This window comes from Heloderma suspectum, chromosome 3 (genome assembly GCF_057233095.1).
Source record: "Heloderma suspectum isolate Gila_16-S chromosome 3, 16-S_ref, whole genome shotgun sequence".
In the NCBI taxonomy this organism is placed as follows: Eukaryota; Metazoa; Chordata; class Lepidosauria; order Squamata; family Helodermatidae; genus Heloderma; species Heloderma suspectum.
Genome location: NC_139460.1, coordinates 253,035,364 through 253,055,636, shown reverse-complemented (window position 1 = coordinate 253,055,636; position 20,273 = coordinate 253,035,364). Strand labels below are relative to the sequence as shown.

Genomic DNA, 20,273 nt, shown 5'->3' with positions numbered 1-20,273 from the left:
CCCAAGGTCGAGTCTGTCACCTCCAGAATATCATCCATCCATCTTGCCCTTGGTCGGCCCCTCTTCCTTTTGCCTTCCACTTTCCCTAGCATCAGCATCTTCTCCAGGGTATCCTGTCTTCTCATTATGTGGCCAAAGTACTTCAGTTTTGCCTTTAATATCATTCCCTCAAGTGAGCAGTCTGGCTTTATTTCCTGGAGTATGGACTGGTTTGATCTTCTTGCAGTCCAAGGCACTCTCAGAATTTTCCTCCAGCACCACAGTTCAAAAGCATCTATCTTCCTTCACTCAGCCTTCCTTATGGTCCAGCTCTCACAGCCATAGGTTACTATGGGGAATACCATTGCTTTAACTATGCGGACCTTTGTTGTCAGTGTGATGTCTCTGCTCTTAACTATTTTTTCAAGATTTGTCATTGCTCTCCTCCCAAGTAGTAAACATCTTCTGATTTCCTGGCTGCAGTCAGCATCTGCAGTAATCTTTGCGCCTAGAAAGACAAAGTCTGTCACTGCCTCCACGTTTTCTCCCTCTATTTGCCAGTTCTCAATCAAGCTGGTTGCCATAATCTTGGTTTTTTTGAGGTTGAACTGCAACCCAGCTTTTGCATGTTCTTCTTTCACCTTCATTATGAGGTTCCTCAGCTCCTCCTCTCTTTCAGCCATCAAAGTGGCATCATCTACATATCGGAGATTGTTAATGTTTCTTCCAGCGATTTTAACTCCAGCCTTGGATTCATCAAGCCCAGCACATCGCATGATTTGTTCTGCGTACAGGTTGAATAGGTAGGGTGAGAGTATACAACCCTGCCGTACTCCTTTCCCAATTTTAAACCAGTCCGTTGTTCCGTGGTCTGTTCTTACCGTTGCTACTTGGTCGTTATACAGATTCCTCAGGAGGCAGACAAGATGACTTGGTATCCCCATCCCACCAAGAACTTGCCACAATTTGTGATGATCCACACAGTCGAAGGCTTTAGAATAGTCAATTAAACAGAAATAGATGTTTTTCTGAAACTCCCTGGCTTTCTCCATTATCCAGTGGATATTGGCAATTTGGTCTCTAGTTCCTCTGCCTTTTCTAAACCCAGCTTGTCCATCTGGCAATTCTCGTTCCATGAATTGCTGGAGTCTGCCTTGCAAGATCTTGAGCATTACCTTACTGGCATGTGAAATAAGTGCCACTGTTCGATAGTTTGAACATTCTTTGGTGCTTCCCTTTTTTGGTATGGAGATATAGGTTGATTTTTTCCAATCTGTTGGCCATTCTTGTGTTTTCCAAATTTGCTGACATATGGCATGCATCACCTTGACAGCATCATCTTGCAAGATTTTAAACAGTTCCGCTGGGATACTGTCATCTCTTGCTGCCTTGATATTAGCAATGCTTCTTAAGGCCCATTCAACCTCACTCTTCAGGATGTCTGGCTCTAGCTCACTGACCACACCGTCAAATCTATCCGCGATATTATTATCCTTCCTATACAGATCTTCCGTATATTCTTGCCACCTTTTCTTGATCTCTTCTGCTTCTGTTAGGTCATTGCCATCTTTATGTTTGATCATACCCATTTTTGCCTGGAATTTACCTCCAATGTTTCTAATTTTCTGGAAGAGGTCTCTTGTCCTTCCTATTCTATTATTGTCTTCCGCTTCTGTGCATTGCTTGTTTAAAAATAATTCCTTATCTCTTCTGGCTAACCTCTGGAATTTTGCATTTAATTGGGCATAGCTCCCCCTATCACTGTTGCCTTTTGCTTTCCTTCTTTCTTGGGCTGCTTCCAGTGTCTCAGCAGACAGCCATCTTGCCTTCTTGGTTTTCTTTTTCTTTGGGACGTTTTTTGTTGCTGCCTCCTAAACAGTGTTGCGAACTTCTGTCCATAGTTCTTCCGGGACCCTATCTACTAAATCTAGTCCCTTAAATCTATTCTTCACCTCCACTGCATATTCATGAGGTATATTCATGAGCTCATATCTAACTAATCTGTGACTCTTCCCTATTCTCTTTAGTCTGATTCTAAATTGTGCAATAAGAAGTTTGTGATCTGAACTACAATCAGCTCTAGGTCTTGTTTTTACCGACTGCATAGATGTCCGCCACCTTTGGCTACAAAGGATGTAGTCAATCTGATTTCGGTGTCGACCATCTGGTGAAGTCCATGTATAAAGTCGTCTTTTAGGTTGTTGGAAGAGAGTGTTTGTTATGCACAGTGAGTTGTCTTCGCAAAATTATATCAGCCTATGTCCTGCTTCATTTTGTTCTCCCGGACCATGCTTGCCTGTAATTCCAGGTGTCGTTTGACTACCCACCTTAGCATTCCAGTCTCCTGTAATGAAAATAACATCTTTTTTTGGTGTACTATCCAGTAGGTGCTGCAGATCCTCATAGAACTGATCTACTTCTGCTTCTTCAGCATCTGTGGTTGGGGCGTATATTTGGATCACTGTGATGTTAAATGGCTTACCCTGAATTTGAATTGAGATCATTCTGTCATTTTTTTGGATTGTATCGAAGCACTGCTTTAGCCACTTTATTATTAATTATGAAGGCTACTCCATTTCTTCTGTGGTCCTCTTGTCCACAGTAGTAGATCTGGTGCTCATTTGATGTGAAGTGGCCCATTCCAGTCCATTTCAGTTCACTGACACCCAAAATGTCTATATTTAATCTTGACATCTCCCCAATAACCACATCCTATTTGCCCCGGCTCATAGATCTTACATTCCAGGTTCCTATGGTGTGTTGATCCTTAGAACATCGGATTCGTCGTTCACCACCAGCACCATCGGCCGCTAGCCGTCCTTTCGGCATTGAGCTAGCTGCGTCATCACATTTGGGGCTAGTTGAACTTATCCTCTGTTCCTCCCCTTTAGCATTTTGACCATCTTCCGACCTTGGAGTCCCATCTTCCGCTGGTATACCGACATATCTCTGGTTGTACTGATCCATTTAGTTTTCATGGCAAGAATACTGGGATGGGTTGCCGTTTCCTTCCCCAGGGATCGTATTTAGTCTGACTGCTCTGCCATGACTTTCCCATCTTGGGTGTCCCTTCACAGTTTAGCTCATGACGTCATTGAGGTGCTCAATCTACAACATTGACCTCCCTTGCATATCACGCATTTATGTTTCCAGTTTTAATTAATAAATAATTTAATTTATTTAATTATAGATAATAAAGTCATTCCATGACACATGGACCCAGAGCTCTGGCTTGTTTATGGGTTAAACAACCCAGAGTTAATCTAACAATTGCCCATAGTTTGTCATTGGGGTAACTCTAACTGCAGTGACTCTAACAGCCCAGTCCTATGTTTTCTTGTCTTACAAAGTTCCACTATAGCACAGCTTGTCTTCCTGAATTTAACTAGGGATGTACGAAAGTCTCTTACATGTATCAAAATTTGATTCGCGGTGGGGGGGAGGTGCTCCATCCCTCCCCCCAAAATTCTGGCCGGGGGAGGGAGGCGCTCTGTCCCTCCCCCCCGAAATTCTGGCCGGGGGGGGAGGCGCTCCGTCCCTCCACCCCCGAACCCTGGCCGGCCAGGCCGCAAATGGCGGTGTCCGTAGCCGCCGCCATTTGCGTCCCTGCAGTCAGCCGTGATAGGCTACGTAAATCTTTACGTAGCCTATCACGGCAGAGTGAAAAAAAACACAAAACTGTGCGTATGCAAATGGCGGCGCCCATGGGCGCCGCCATTTGCGTTCCTTATTTTGGCACGTCTAGTCTACGTAAACTTTTACGTAGACTACGGCGAAAATAAGGGGAACGCAAATAGCGTAGACGCTACACTATTTGCGTTCCCCTTATTTTCGCCGTAGTCTACGTAAATGTTTACGTAGACTAGACGTGCCAAAACAAAGAACACAAATGGCTGCGCCCATGGGCGCCGCCATTTGCGTACGCGCGGTGTTTTTTTGTTTTTGTTTTCATTCAGCCGTGATAGGCTACGTTAAGATTTACGTAGCCTATCACGGTATTTTTTAAAAATCTAGCCGTGATAGGCTACGTAAATCTTTATGTAGCCTATCATGTTTTTTGTTGTTGGGGTTTTTTTTACTGGAAATGGCGGTGGCGGCAGCCGGTCGGAAGACCGGGCGCCGCCACCGAGTCGCCGCAGAACCGCCGCCGGAGCCGCCGCCGCCAGGAGGATTCGCCCAAGGTAAGTCCCGTCCCAGGGGGGCGGGGGGGCAGACCGTTTCGCCACCGATTTTGGGGAGCCGAATGCGCTGGCATTCGGCCTCCCCGAGATTCGTGGCGAAATTCTCTGACATCCCTAAATTTAACAATGACTGGCAAGTGGCTTGCTGAGTTGATACAGCATATTTCAGTGCAGTAAAGACTGCTGTTTATTGCTTCCCTTAACCATCTTATGGGCTTGATTTTTTTAGGGCGTAATCCTATCCAGATAGGCGGCCGCCTCCGAACTCGGAGACAGCCGATTGTGGCTGTCTAGCTGTGGGAGGGCAGAACGGGGAAGGAGGGTACTGTACAACACATTGGGCAGTAGTGACACATGTTGGAGGGCTGTGTCAGTGGTTTCACATTGGGGGTCCCAAGCTTGTGTGGCTTTCAGCAAATCTGTGACATTGACCTCTCTTGCACATCACGCATTTATGGACCGCCCCAGACACGCCCCTTTTTGGCCACTCCATGCTCCTCTTGCGAGCGTGGAGGATGGGGCTGTTCTGCACTTCCTTGGAGGCAGCACGGAAGAAGGGGCAGGTCGGTTCTCCGGGAACTAACCTCAGAGTGCTGGCTCCAAGGTCGGTTCCAGGAAAACAAGATACCCTATGGCCATCTAGCCGCTATCTAGCAGCCATAGGATTGTTCCCTCCACAAATTTAAAATATTTCTAAGCCACCTTTCAAGGCAGAAGAAGAATATTGAGTAACTGCATATCATAAATAGGACAGAAGACGCTTTGGTGGTTAATTGGTGTAAGAAATTGCAGCAGTTTTTGCAGAGCAAGTAAGTCCCAACAGTATCTACTATTTTTTAAGATCTTGCTATATTTGTGGGTCAGATATGAAGAGCATTAGAGTGTCTGCCTCTAAAAACAAACAACAGAATTGCTTAACAGCAGTGACTGTCCCAACTCTTGTTTTAAGTGATAACGCTGTGTAGAAATGTGTTTTTGCATATACTGCTCCCCTTTTGCCAATGGTGTTTGGAAAGTTACTGTAATTGGAAAGATGTTTTGTTTAGGTTTGCTGTATTTAGTATTAGCATCAGTTGCAGAGACTCATATTTTATTGTAGAGTGTGAATATAAAGAAAAGGAAGCTTTGCCTACAAATGTATTTGGTTTAATAAGAGTTTCTGGAAGAGTTAAAGGATGCTAATTTAAGTCATATTTATTTAAGTGAGCTGATGACCTATGAGAAGTTGTCATTGCCTGGAGAGAAGTTTGGGGGGTTTAACAACTTTCAGAATGTATCAGGGGAATGGTTGTAGTAGTACAAATGGAATATTCTGTTGTTTAATGAAGTTATTATTCATGCCTGCTCCATTAACTTAAAATGATTAAGAGGTCTGTTTTGCATTGAAAGGAATGGTGAACAGCTTGCAGTTATATTTCAGTGCACAGACTTCTCTATAACCATGATATTTTAAAGCTAATGGAGTTTCTGGGAAACACAATTTCTGAACTTCTGGCTCTGCTGTGAATAATAACCAGTGTTGCTGCAAGCTGATAAGGATGTGTCTCTGTTGCAGGTGATTTATAGCGACCCCCCTCTTGTTAGCCAAGTACAGCTTCAGGCTCAGAAAGGGTGAAACATTAAGATGGAGTCTGGAGTTTGAACTTCAAAGAACTATATTTTTCCTGCATGAAACAGTTGGTGTCCAGGTTAGCTAGCCTTTACACATCTCATAATTCTTTTATTTCTTTTGCTTGATCTCTTCTTCACTTCAATATGGTACTCTGTTCTTCTCTTCCTTTTGTGTCCTTTTGGTGCTTGTATTCTGTTAAGATTGCAGAATGCTATTTTTTAAAATTGTGCTTATCATAGTAAAATTGAACAACTTTGTAGATCTGTATTATATTTGACTAGGGTGCCACTTCCTTTGTTTATATCTTGTAAGGAAATTTTGAAACGAGATTTGTTCCTTGTGGCTATTCAGCTTAAGTTTTAGCATGCTGTCTTAAACAGTTACAAGTTTTATGGTGAAGTTTCTGGGGCTTGCACATGCAAATGGTGTGTGTGTGTGTGTGTGTGTGTGTTGTAGTGGTTGTGCAGATTTGCTCTATATAAACAGTTGGAAGATGAAATGGATTGTTTTTGTGCTGAATTGTGCTACTCAGCTGAATAATTTACTAAAACTAAGAGCAGGGAGCACATGCTGCCTCCAGAAATGTTAAACACAACTTACATTTGCCTTCTCTTGCCAGCAATTGTCAATTATGGGCAACTGGAGGTTGGGAAATGCGTGTTCAGGACACGAGGACAGTTTTAAGCTAGATATTATGATATTATGTTGCTTTTGGCAGCAGCCCCATGTATTTTATAATGTGTACTTCTGCGCTATACAGAGAAGGAATGCTCAGAAATTAGATGAAATGTTGAAATTAGAACAGAAAAAATAGAATTTATAGAAAAATACTGGTCGTAGTTGCATCTTCTTAGTGTTCTTTGGGCTACAGTAAACGGGCCAGTCACCTGGCAACTAACCTGACATTAAAAAAAAACAACCCATTGTTCCTCTGTGCATACCTCTGGATGTGGGTGCCTTTCAGCTAGTGAAAGAGGCAGAGAAACTATTGCAGTTTGAATTCAAGCATAGATGGAGTAAGAGAGTATAGCTTGGAATTTCTAGCAGGAGTGGCTAAAACTGAAGCCGCTTTAGGGGCAGTTGCTCTTGTTGGTAGTAGTCAGAGCCCATTTGGGAATAGAAAGAGCCCATTATTGTGATATTTTCCTGATACCATTGCATTTTCGCAGAGCTATCCAGAGCTTTTCTGAGTAGATAGGGCCTTTTGCAGTTTGACTCATCTGGTGATGTGAGGGAATTCCTGGAGGTTTGCTTGATGTGTTTGCAAAGGACTTCAAGAATAAAACTGCTCATATGTGCTGGACCTTGGATGTGATGATTGGGACTGAATCAGGCCAGTCTGTTGAGGTGTTCAGAGGATTGCCTGGCCCAGTGTTGTTGTATGAGTTTCCATTGTCGAGGTCTGAGGATATGGACAAGGTGCTTGGACAGTTGTGTCCCACCCTGTGTATACATGGCCTTGACCCTCTTGGTTTCATTTCATTGAGCAGGGAGGGATTGACTAGCTGGGTCCAGGATGTGGTAAATGCTTCCTTGAGAGAGGGTCTGGCCGATTTGTAGAAGGTGGTGCTGGGAGATTACTGCCTGATTCCTTGGCATCTATACCTGCCTTCTCAACCTGGCACCCTCCTGATGTTTTGGACCAACTCTCATCAGTACCAGCATGTCCAATGGTCAAGAAAGCTGGATGTTGTCATCTAAAACATCTGGAGGGCACCAGGTTGGGGAAGGCTAATTTATATTATGGAGTCTTGCAGGGTTCTATTTTGTTAGCCATGCTATTCAACATCCACATGAAACTGCTGAGTAAGGTCATCTGGTGATAAGGTTGCATCAGGATGCAGATAACACTACACCAAACTCTTTTACATCAAACTCAGGTGAAGCAGTGGAAATATTAAATCTGGCTACAGTAATGGACTAAGTGAGGGCCAGTAAACTGAAGCTCAGTCTAGAAAAGACAGGAGGTAGGTGATTCATCTGCCCATGAGAGTGGTGTTCATTCTCTCCACTAGACAGGTTTGCACCCCCTTTAAAGTAACAGGTTCACAATCTGGGGGATATTCCTTGATCTATAATTGAAACTAGAGGAACAGATTGCTTCTTTGGATTGAGTGCCTTTTACCAACTTAGGCTAGTATGCCAGCTGTGGCTTTACCTGGACAGAGAGCATTCTGCCCCAATAGACATTAGGGATGTGCATTGGATTTGCCCCTTCAGACTGTTTCTGGTGTTTCCAAAGTGAAGCAGGCTTCCCACCAAAGTGGCCAGAACTCTGAAGTGGACCCTGAACAAGGCTTTGTTCACAATTTGGCTTTGTTCACAATTTGGCTTCGGAAAGGCAGACAACTTGTGTCCCAAAATAACATATTTTGCTTTTGTTTGTATAGGTGCCCGGTATGATGCAACAGCCCCCACAGGTAAGTTAAGCTGTCATAATGTGCGATCAGGCCAACAGTGAGACCATTGGTCTATCTAGCCCAGCATTGTCAACATTGACTGGCAGCAGCTGTCTAGGGTTTCAGACAAAATTCTTTCTTAGCTCTACCTGGAGAAGCTGGGGATCGAACCTGGGACCTTCTGCATGCCAAGCATGTGGTCTACCACTGAACAAATTCAACTTGGAGGCTATCTGAGTTGAAACAGACAGCCTCCAAATCCGTCTGAGCAGAACTGGCTATTCTCTGAAGCACTGAATCAGGTCCGAGATGAATCTTGTGATCTGTGAACATCTCTAATAGTCATGTTCTGATAATGTCCAGGTTAGACTACTGTAATATGTTTTATGTGGGTGGTTTGGAAACTGTAGTTAGTTTAGAATGCAGCTGCTAGATTACTAACTGGGACTGGGTGTTATAACCACATCATGTTATGTGAATTGCATTCCCAGTCCCTGTTGAGGCTCAATTCAAAGTGCTGATTTGGGCTTTTAAAGCCCTTAACAACGTAAGACCCAGGATACCTGAGGGGCCAAGTGTCTTCTGTCTGTACCTACCTGTACATTAAGATCTTCAGTACAGGGTGAGGTGGATGGCTTCCAAGGAGAGGGTCTTCTCGTTGATGGTGCTCTAATTGTGTAAAGCCTCCCAGAGAGGCTTGTCTGACAAAGACACTGCTCAGATAAACACAGATAAACCCTATAGGACTGCTTGAGGAGGTGGTCAGAGGTTAACAATGCCAACATTTTCAGGGACTCTCATTTTATTGCACATACATATTACATAGCCTCAATGCTCTTTTGTTTGTAAAGAAAAGTTGCTGTGGAAGGAGTCAATTCAGTGGGGAAAGGGTTAAGCTTACCCTGCCACTTCTCATTCCAAATCAGTTCCTCTCAAAATGACTTTTTAAAAAAGCTGCTGGAGTTCAATTAAGTTTGTTTCAATGTAACATATAGTTATCCCCTCAAGTATGCAGATATTGTGAAAATTATTTTGAAAAACATTTAGTTTTCATACATGATAAAAGGAAAACTTGACCATCCAATGCTACTGCTCAGAAATATCAAACGTAAATCATAGCAATTAGCAGCATAATGCAATGTATAGCATATACTACTTAGCACTAGGGGCCGCGGTGGCTTAGTGGTTAAGACGCTGAACTGCAGACTGGAAGGTCGGCAGGTCAGCAGTTCGAGACCCAAGTGCTGCATGACGGAGTGAGCTCCCGTCTTCAGTCCAAGCTTCTGCCAACCTAGCAGTTCGAAAGCAAGAAATTGCAAGTAGATAAATAGGTACCGCCTCGGCAGGAAAGGTAACAGCGTTCCGTGCATCTCGGTGTTCAGTCATGCCGGCCACATGACCATGGAAGCGTCTTCGGACAGCGCTGGCTCTTCGGCTTAGAAACGGGGATGAGCACCGCACCCTAGAGTCGGACACGACTGGTTGGGGACACCTTTACCTTTTTTATGCGTACTCTGGGCTGCTACCAAACAACTTCTGTTGATGGTGTTCCACCTATGTGGCAGTAAGTAACTGATGAGCAAAGTATCAGACCTTTATATCTGTAGCAACCTTTAGGTTGTTCATGATTAAAAGGAATCCAATTTAAAGAATGAATGAATGTAATTCTTGTTTGCAGCCCCCAAAGGGGGTATTATTGCTTCCATTTTTGCTTGTACCAGTGCCACAAATACTCAAGAATGTCTCTCCTCCCCCCCGCCCCAAGCTCATTAGGTAGCAGATCTCTGCATTTTCTATCTGAAAAATGGGAGCAATAATACCCCTTTTAAAAGGGGCGGGAAACGATGAGAAAGTGCCTGGCATCACAGAGATGTGTACAAATTAAATTATCAAACATCTTTTTAAAAAGCCCAGAGTGTGACTACTTCCATGTACTCAGTGGAGCTTTGGCCTCACGCTCTGCACCAAGGCAAACCACTTTTAAAACTAGAGTGGTTCCAAAAGCAGTTTGATACTAGATGGAGGCTGCATCTCAAAGAAAATGTAGTATGTCCTTGTATTTTAGCAGGTATGTTTTACAGGGATCACATGTGTCTTTTGAAACCAAATAATTTCTTACAGTTGGAAACACTTTAAGTCAGTTTCTCTTTTTTCACTAAACTCTTAGCTCTGCTTGTTTAACAGCTGTCAAGCTCTTTCTATTAGGTTTGAAATGAAATAACTGTAGTGTTTATTATCATATTGTATAATTGCTTCCAATTCAAGCTAAGGCCGCTAAAGAACTGGCTTAAACTAATCTTAAAATCTGTTATAAAATCCTTTTATAATCTGTCCAGCTGCCAAAATCTTAGCCTTAATTAAGCAAACTTACTACAAAGAAATGGAAGTTTTGCTTCACCGTGAGCTACAGGATTATGCTTTGGTTCATGTTAAGAATAGCTGTAAATGGGTGTGCTGACTCAGAGGAAATTATGATAGTGAATTAAATGTACATTTAGGGCTGCAGTTCTGTGCACACTTACCTGGCTGGGAGCAAGACAACTTCTGGGTATAAGAATTTTCAGGTAAGTATCTCCAATAATGTCCTTTGTTAACTTTCCTATGCCATCAAAACATTTGAGACGCTTCATACTCTGGAATTTTTGTGGAATTATTCTGTATCCTCTCCTTGCTTTGTTTATACTTAAGGCTCTGGCAATATTTAGGGATGGAACAATTCTTGGGTTGTTTCCAGTTGTCAGTTGTTTCCAGTGAGAAAATCTCTGCTTGGTAAAGCAGTTTGCATTCCTGTGGCCTGTGGTATAAGGAAATACTATGTTATAAAAATTTCCAATTATTTCCCTGAGGATCCCTTTTAAACTTCCAAATCCTTTGATGCCTCGTAGGCGAGAAGTAGAAGCAGAAAAGAGAGGTGAAGTAGAAAACAGAGAAATTTTGTTTCTAATCCATTACTGTGCAGCCTTCAGTTTTGTGTTACCATCTGCTGGTTTTATCTTTATTTTTATAACCCCAAGTCAGGAATTGTGGCAGAGGTGCTTCCTTTAATTTCATCAAACAAGCTAGTAGTTGTGAGAGATTTTTTTTCCATTCCAGAGGATATTTCTCCAATGTATCTCCAAATGTTTCAGTATCTTGGTATAGAACTTGTACACTGTATCTTTAGTTGCAGGGTTATTTGTGGATGTTGGATACAGTCCTTAAAATGCAGTAATCCCTATTGACTTCAGCGGAGCTTACTCCCAGGCAAGTGTGTGTAGAATTGCAGCCTTAGACAGTTTAGCTCATGTCTTATTAACAATATGAATAAGTGGGATACTATGGGAAACTGTTACATTTATGTGATCTGGATGTGCAAGAGAGACAAGGCCTTGACATACAACTCACAACATGAAATACCTCATTTGCAGCCTTATTTTCAATTTCTACCTTTTTGGTGTGGTCCACTTAGTGAGTTTTACAAGATAGGCATGTGCCTAGAAATGTGGTGGTGATTGGCTTAAGTACTCTGTGAGGACAGAGGACATCTTAAACCAATAAAAAAGAGGAAAATACTAAATATAAGCAGTTTGTTCTAAATTAGCTGATTAATAATTTCAGTAGGCCTAGATTTAATTCCTTTTTTGAATTAAACATGCCATTTTTGCTTTTACTAGGAAATACGGCCCAAGTAGAGACTCATCACAGGAAAAGTATTTATTATTTTTCCCAATCAGTAAAAGGTTGATAGGTAAGATATATAGACTACTCTTGCGTATTAAATCTGGTATCCTGATTCTTCAGAATAAATGGAAAGATTTACAAATATTGCTACTAGAATTCTGGCTATGGTGAAGGGGAAAATCTTTGATTGTGATTAATATAAAAGGCAACTTTTTAAAGGCATAAAGCCCTATAAATTGAAAATGTTTTTATAATTTGTTTCATGACAGTTGTTGGTGGCCATCCTCATACCAATTATATGCACATATTTTGGAAATGTGAGAAAATCAAGTTTTTTGCAGCTGGTACTAGTGTATTTGAACAATTTATAGGATATAAACTTCTGATGGTTCCTTTGAGAACTTTATTGAATTATTTAAAAGTTGTGTGGACAAGAATGGATGGAGATGCTGCAAGATCTCTATAGCTTCACTCTATAGCTTCACACTAGAAAGAAATATTTTGTTTCTGCCCCATTATCCAATTGGTTTTAAAGAATATAGGATGTGGTGTTGATAATGAGGTTTGTGTATGGATATATTGAGCAAGAGAGAATAATAGATACAATAATAACCTTGTAAAAAATTGGATGCCATGGTAAATTCCATTATGATCTAACCACTTTTCTATGTTTACATTGATCCGAGTATATTAATTTATGAATTAGATACCTTTGAATAGATGGAATTACATCAATGTATCTATATTTTCATATTTGTATTTTACTAATTTTCTAAATTAAAAGTTCGAAAAACAATTTCAATAAATGATTTTCACAATTTTTTTCTGTGCTCATCAAAATCTTAAAATATCACTTCATTGAATAACAATTTGTTAAATAACTGTTACTAACTCCAAACCTGGGGGAGTGCTCCTGTACATTTAAAAATTGCATAGAAAGCTTGCTGCAGCTCTGTCATGAAAAAGCCATATTTGGTAAAATTCTTAAGCTCCATGGTGACTCCTCTTTCTGAGGTAGCACTAGCAACCTCAGAAGAAGCTGAGGAAGGTGGAAAGGGAGTGTGTTCATGGGAGGGGAAAGGAGAGGATGTGGATCTGCCTGATCCACAAGCCTCTCCTTTCCTGCTCCCCCACCCCCAGGTAAGCAATCTAGATGGGTTCAGAGGCCTGTGCAGCTAAAATACTTTTAAAGGAGGAACCAGAGGCAAAAATGCTTCCTTTGCTTCTCCTGCCCTGTCTGGCCCTTGCTGGTAGGACTTAGGATAGATGAGATCAGAACCCTCTGTCTATAGAGCAGCAATCCTAACACTCTTAGTTTCCTAATGTTGCTGGAACAGATTTTCTCCATTAGCCAGTAAAGCCATGGATGGTTTGGAATAAAGATCAGCAAGGCTCCACAGATGATTGTTTGGTTCAAACTATCTTTTTTCATAGTGTTTAAAATAAAATTAAAATATTGAAAGGCTTTGGTTGTTACCACCATGCTACAGTCCCTCTGAAAGAGCAGACATTGCTGGAAAGCTGTATACGGAGGACAAGATTGCTAGGAAACGTTGACATTTTGAGTCTTGATAGATGAAGCCCAGGAGTATAAACTTGACTGACAGCAGAAAATGGTTGTGTAACAGCAGACAATGGTTGTGTATCTTGTATATCTTCCAGAAACAATACATACATCGAGAAATGTCAACACACTGAAATACCTAGAAGAAATAGCAGTAAAAACTAATTGACTGAACAAAAAATCAAGTTTCACATGTGCAGTGTGGCAAATATGAGAAGCTCCCTAGTAGAAAACAATGAAAGAAACTTGAATAATAAGAAACACATGCTGCAGTGCTTATTTATTGTATCTTTGAGCTAAATACATAAGTAATACTTCTCCAGGAATAAAGGAAAATGTTGAATTTACAAAATACTTTGATAACAACCATCTTGCTTCAACTTCACTGAGGAAAGCAGAAAAAAAATATAAATCACTTCTTCCCAAGATGCATGATGAAGCTCAGTGGTTCATTGTTTCAAACATTTTTTTAAAGAACTAGCCCATTCTGATAAAAATCAGAATATTGTGTCAAAATAGAGAGCTATCTCATCCAATGTGTACAACATTAGTTTAAGGAAAAGTGTATAACCAGTGCTCAGTATATTGAAAAATATTCTCCTAGTTTCAGAAAAACTTCATACAGATTTTTGCCATGTTAAAATCTGGAAGGTGCTTCAACAGATATTGAAGAAAGAAATACCTATCCACAGTGTTAAACCATAGTGCAGGCGCTAAAGAAGCAAATTGACCAAGAACTAGTTTCACCATACTTTCTTTCAATATTCTCAACCCCAGATGTACAGGTGATTGAAGGGTGATTCTTAGATACCCATTTTAGAGAAATAGCATCTTCTTCCATAGCTATGAAATGGGCATCTAAGAATCACCCACCCTTCAGTCATGCTAACCATGGAGGTGAACTATTCAAGCAGTATATGTTTGATGACTATTGTAAGCAAAGCTACTCCACTGAACTGAAGTCCTTGGTTTAAACACAAGATCCAAAGGTCTTTCAAATGCTAAGCAGTATCTTCTAATGCAGGCACAGTAACATTTTCTTTATTTGGGTTAGTTAGTTAAGTTGAAAAACAACTGAGAATTGTAAAAGCAGGAAAACTTGTATCTGTGTACAAGTCTGAATGTGGGATGAGATGTGCAAATTTAAAAAAAATTAAGGACAGTCTAGAACTTGAGGAATTGTCGTAAATGTCAAAAAAATTATGTAACATTTAAGATTTAGTTTAAGCAAATGTAATATATGTGGTATGTGTGAGTGAGAGAGAGAGAGTGACCTGGTTTGCACATAACACCAATAAGTGGGTTGATTAACCCATGAATTGGTGGGGCCATGTGAGAGCAAGCACGCACACTCTTTCTCCTGCATGCTTGATGCTTCCACTTTGCATTTGGTTTCGTCAGCATTCCAAGAACACCCGGCTTAACCCAACAACAGATCATGGGTTCAAACTCTGGGTTGTTTGTTTCTCAACAACCCAGAGTTCTGGGTTCACACTTTGCATCAACCCACCCAGGAACGGGGTCATTGATGAAACTGGATGGAAAGCGGAAGTAGCAAGCGGCCCCAACAACCTGTGGTTTAAACAACCTTTGGACTGGTATTATGTGAACTGGGCCAGAGAGAGAGAGAGAGAGATTCCAAATGCATTTCAACTTGATGCACATAATGAGCTAAATTTACGTATTAAATAAGCACCATCCCATGGAGTGTTTTCTATAATTAACGTAAATATCATTAACTGTAATATATAAAATAACCATGCAAATAATACAAAACATACCTTTCTATATAGTGTGCAGTGCTCTTTTTATGTGTAAATTAACATGTTTTAGTAGTTCGATGTAACAGTTTGTAAGCATTATTGTTTAGGAAATATATGAAGTACCAATGGGAAACTTGATACAATTAACACTGTACGATCAAAAGACCCAGTAGTGTTAACTCTCTCATGTTCAAAATTATGAGCTGTACCCTTGGCAATCCAGGAAGCTTAAAAATAATGAGGTTTCATAATATAACAAGAAAGCATGGATCCTTTTTATTTCCTTGTGACTGGTTTTTTTTAAACTATTCCAGATACTCTGCCATCAGACTTTGAAAATTGTCTTTGTGATTCAATGAGCTTCAAAATTATTCTTTGAAAAACAGTTTTTCAAAGATTTTCTTGATTCTAAACAGTGCATATAAGTCCATGTGGATGGAGCACAAAGTCCATATGATAGCCACCTATTTCTTAAGGAAAATTATGTTAAATGAACACTGTTCTAAGCAACTTAAGTTTAATCCTGATTTATATTTAATCTTTATTTTAGCAATATGTTGAAATCCTAGGAAGATGCTTCAGTGCCGGATTCTCTGGACTTAAGCCATCTCTGGCTTTAAAACTTTGAGGGAAAGATTATCCATAAAATATGCTGGACACAGCATGGTGTGGAGGAGATAGTTAAATTGTGGCAAAGGAGAGATTTTGTATCTGTTCAGATATGACAACATGATGACAAGGGAGATTTTTTTTAAAAAAATGTAAAGTCTTCTAAAGCATGAGGTACTTTAAGGATAGTTTTGAGGTGGAGTTTGGATTTCAGTGTTTAAGGTGTAATATTAGTACAGCCTTATTTATAATTACTCTCATCTCTGGTGGTAAGGTCTAATTTAAAGCACATCAGTAAGTTACCATGGAATCATATCTTCTGTTGTGATGTGTGTGGTGCCATATCAACATTGTAAAATTAATTACGTTTAATCACATATGCTGAAATGACTATGAATGTACTGTTATTGCATATACAGGCAAATGCAAAATATCTCTTATAAAATAGGAGTTCACGTTAAAAATAATTGAATAGTTATAATGTGACTGTTGGTTTTATTGAAATTTTTGTATGCAGAGTTATAGATTTCCCCTCATCATATTGTTCACATGCTTCATTTCTGAAACCAATACAAAAGTTTTCTTTCTAATACAACTATATGTAGGCCCCTCTAAAGAATGCAAAATGTTAGATTGACTCTGAAAATTGTATCAAGTTTATAATTTTGAAAATCTATAAAATTATGCATGGTGTGGAGAAACTGGATAGAGAGAAGGTTTTCTCTCCCATAATACCAGTAGTTGGGTTCATCCAATGAAACTGATTAGTAGTAGAGTCAAGATGGGAAAAAGAAAATATATCTCCACATAGCACACAATGCATTTATAGAATTTCTTCCACAGATGTGTTGATGGCCAGTAGCTTAGGTTTCAAAACAGAGTCATATTCACAGAGGATGAGTCAATTAATGGCTATATGGAACCTCCAGGTTTAGAGTTGGTGACAAAACATGTGGACCACTGCCATATCTATAATCACACACATATACATATATTTTAATGGTAGAAGCAGTACAGAAGTATTGGGGGAATCAAGCCAATGTTGTTTTAGTAACTTCAAGCTGTTTTTTTTCCTGATCGATTGCACAGTTGCAAAGCTCACAATATTAAAAGACAAGGCAATGGGAGCACTTGATGTAGTATTCTTATTTCCTTGGTTTTTAATTTGCATGTTTAAGATAAGAATAGAGTAGTTGATCAATGGGGATGAGCTTGAAAGAAATTACTTAAACAAAATATTGCATTTTGATCCTTACACAAGCTTCAAAGATAACTGCTCCTTAGCTTCCTTTCTCCACTCAGTTCCTGGATTTAGAAGATGTTTATGGCCTCAGTGTGGGAGACTTCTGGAAATGCTTCTGTGTGGCAGTGGCTTCATTTGGGGGGTGGAGGGAGGTTGCAGGTTTTATGGCAATTACATGGCAAATCGATTACAATCATGTGGAGAGTTTCCATGCCAGCAGATTTCCTGGAACTGTTCCACATGCTAAGTAGCTTCCAAACGTTAAGGTGCCTGCATGAAGCCTCCGCCAAACAGAAGCATTTCCAGCATACTTATGAGGGTCTATACTGAAGAACTGGCCCACAGTAATACACACAGGACTGAGAAGGATACATTAGGGGCAGTTAATTTGGATACAGCCACAGGATGTCAGAGGTGTCCCCTCCCCCCTCTCCATTTCTGCAAACTCACTCTGCTGCCCGCTTCTACTCATCCACTCTAATGTATCATGTATTTGATCAGGTTGCAAGTTTGTGGACAGGTTCTGATTCACTTCTGATTTTTGCACAGCTCCTAATACTTTCAGGCACTCTGTAAATAATAGTGATTAAGAGATGCATCAGAAAAGGGGGCATAGCTCAGTGAGATAGAGCACCTGCTTTGCATGCAGAAGGTCCCAGGTTCAATCCCTGGCTTCTCCAGGTAGGGCTAGGAAAGATTCCTGCCTGAAACCCTTGAAAGCCGCTTCCAGTCACTGTTCACAATACTGGGCTAGGTGGACCAAGGGTCAGACTCAGTATAAGGCAGCTTCCTATGTTCCTGTGTTCATGGTTAAGGGATCATCCCATAAACATCTAGACCAACCTACCCCAACCTGGTGTCCTTCAAGAGTTTTGGATTACAATTCTCAGCATTCCTGACCATTGGCAGTGTTGACTGGGGCTGATGGGTGTTGAAGTCCAAAACATCTGGAGGGCATCAGGTTAGGGAAGGCTGATCTAGACTACTGAATCCTTCTTTATTACAGCCACTATTTGATTTTGAGTCAGTTATCAGTCTGGTAAAATAATTGCAATTATTGTTATGGGGATTACCTACCCCTGCCCTCCCATACCATGCAGATGACTCTGGACAGAGGCACAGTCTTTTCTTTCCCTTCATAACTAACTTTGGAAAGAAACAGCGCAAAGGAAAAAAAGTGTAAATCTGCTATGTGACTTAACTCTTCTGGACTCCACAGGACTTGTGCTGGTTCTCTTATTTTCCAAAGCATGGTGTTTAGTAGGTATGAGCTTAAAATACCACCCAGATCTGCCATATCATTCTCTGGTGGCATATTTAGGGAACATTTTGGCTGGGGGTGGGAGGGTTGCAAAGGTCCTCAAAAATTGGAAGCTCGCTTTACAGTAACAATGGTATGGTTTTAAAACAGGCACACAGGTGCCAGTAGAAGGTCACTTGTGGGCTGCCTCCTGGTGGCTGCTGTTCTCCTTCCTCCCCCAGGAATGCCCCCAATATTGTATTATTCTGTGACATTCTGGGGAGGGGGGAATTTGTTTTCATTTTTTTATTTTTTTAACCCTGTTCCCCTGCCACCACACAGGCAACCTCCCCCTCCAAATTTCAAGAATTTCCAGGCTCCCCACATCATGGAAATGATGCCTGGTTCACATGCACACACACAATTTCTTTTTTCCATTTTGAATCAAAAGTTCTCACCTGAGAAAATCCATCCTTTCCCCCCTAAGTCCTCTATACCTGGGGTGGGCAGAAAGTAGGTCTCCAGATGTTTTGGACTTCAACTCCCCACATGCTGGACTAGGAATCGGGAGATCCGGGTTCTAGTCCCCACTCGGCCATGGAAGCTCACTGGGTGACTTTGGGCCAGTCACAGACTCTCAGCCCAACCCACCTCACAGGGTTGTTGTTGTGAGGATAAAATGGAGGAAGGAGGAGGATCATGTACGTTGCCTTGAGTTCCTTGGAGGAAAAAAGGCGGGATATAAATGCAATCAATTTGCCATGTTGGCAGGGGCTTCTGGGACTCGAATTCGAAAACATCCTGAGATCTACTTTATGCTCAACCCTGCTCTATACATGCTAGACAACTGATAGGAGGGGCTAGCCTTTGGTTCATGTTGTACAGAGGTTTTGCAGAAGCAGCACAAATCATTTTTCAACATAGTCAGAATTATGAGAGATTGGGCCCTCTCCTCCTCAGGAAAATGTAAAGAGTGGAACTGACTCAGTTGGTAACCTGCTAAATGGATTTGTGAAGCCTCGGTAATTATGTCCTGACAACAAACTGCTGATTTTGTGGTGTTCAACTTGTGCAGGGCTGATGTTTCCATCACCAATGATGTACTCTCCATTACTACTTTCTGAGAGCAATTTCGATTCATACCTCAAGATTTGTAAATAACATGCTTTATATAAGAATTGGCTGGAACATGATGAAGTCCTGTTGATTTCAAGTGCGCAGCCTTGTAGCTGTATTGCAGCCAATTTTGGGGAGCCAAAAGAGTTGAAGAGTTCACTTTCCTGAGCACCTGGTGTTGGTTTATTTTTTTTTAAGTTGTGTGTATTTGAATTATTGTATTTGCTCATGTTAAGTGATAATGAAACTTGTAATCCTGTTCAAGTTCTGTCTTGAGATTACATGCTTTGTTTTATTTGCAGGTCAACTGCATTAAGAGACGAAGGACAACTGTGAAAATAACATCCAGGTAACAAGTGAGTGTATGGTGGAACTTAACAGTGGAGGAAGGAATGTTTTTATGCTGGATGATTAGAAATAAAATACTACATTTACTGTGCCATTAGTAAAGGTTCCCAGTTTCAGAAAATTATTGTTGGCTTTAATGCAAATCCCATGGGTATTAACATCATTCTACTTTCTCTATTATAAAATAGAGACATGACTGACATCACAATATTTGGATGGTGTTGTTTTTTTCAGTACTTCATATGTGACCCTTTACCCTTATTCACTCTTGTACACACCCATTCTTTCACAGTAATGTAGTCTAACAGTTGAATGTTGATAGTGCTGCTTCCTCTCTTCTCTGCACCCCTTTCTACCGCCCATCTGTTCCTAGGCCTTGTGTGCCTGCATTTTTTTTAGAGCCTCTGAGCAGTTCATCAGACATTCCGTAATTTATAAGCAACTGAGCCAATGGCTTGAGGAGGGGTATTGATTTCAATCTGCTAAAGCTAGAACTCTCACAGCCAGTAGATACAGAGATTTCAGAGAAAGCAAGTTATTTTTCGCAGTCTGTGCATCA

General features: G+C 40.8%; 1 protein-coding gene across 48 annotated transcripts in view; it reads left to right on the top strand.

Moving 5' to 3' along the window:
• ADD3 (adducin 3) overlaps positions 1 to 20,273 on the top strand; it is a 196,205-nt gene that overhangs the window by 54,666 nt on the left and 121,266 nt on the right. For 13 of the 48 annotated variants that reach the window (XM_084846323.1, XM_084846304.1, XM_084846318.1 and 10 more), the window contains one exon: positions 19,669 to 19,715. The exons of 2 other annotated variants lie outside the window; for them this stretch is intronic. The gene's annotated coding sequence lies outside the window, so the exon portion shown is untranslated. Of the gene's footprint in view, positions 1 to 5,715; positions 5,849 to 8,162; positions 8,193 to 10,669; positions 10,736 to 11,824; positions 11,899 to 19,668; positions 19,723 to 20,273 lie in introns of all 48 variants that reach the window. 33 more of the 48 variants (XM_084846327.1, XM_084846299.1, XM_084846328.1 and 30 more) reach the window with 9 other exon arrangements.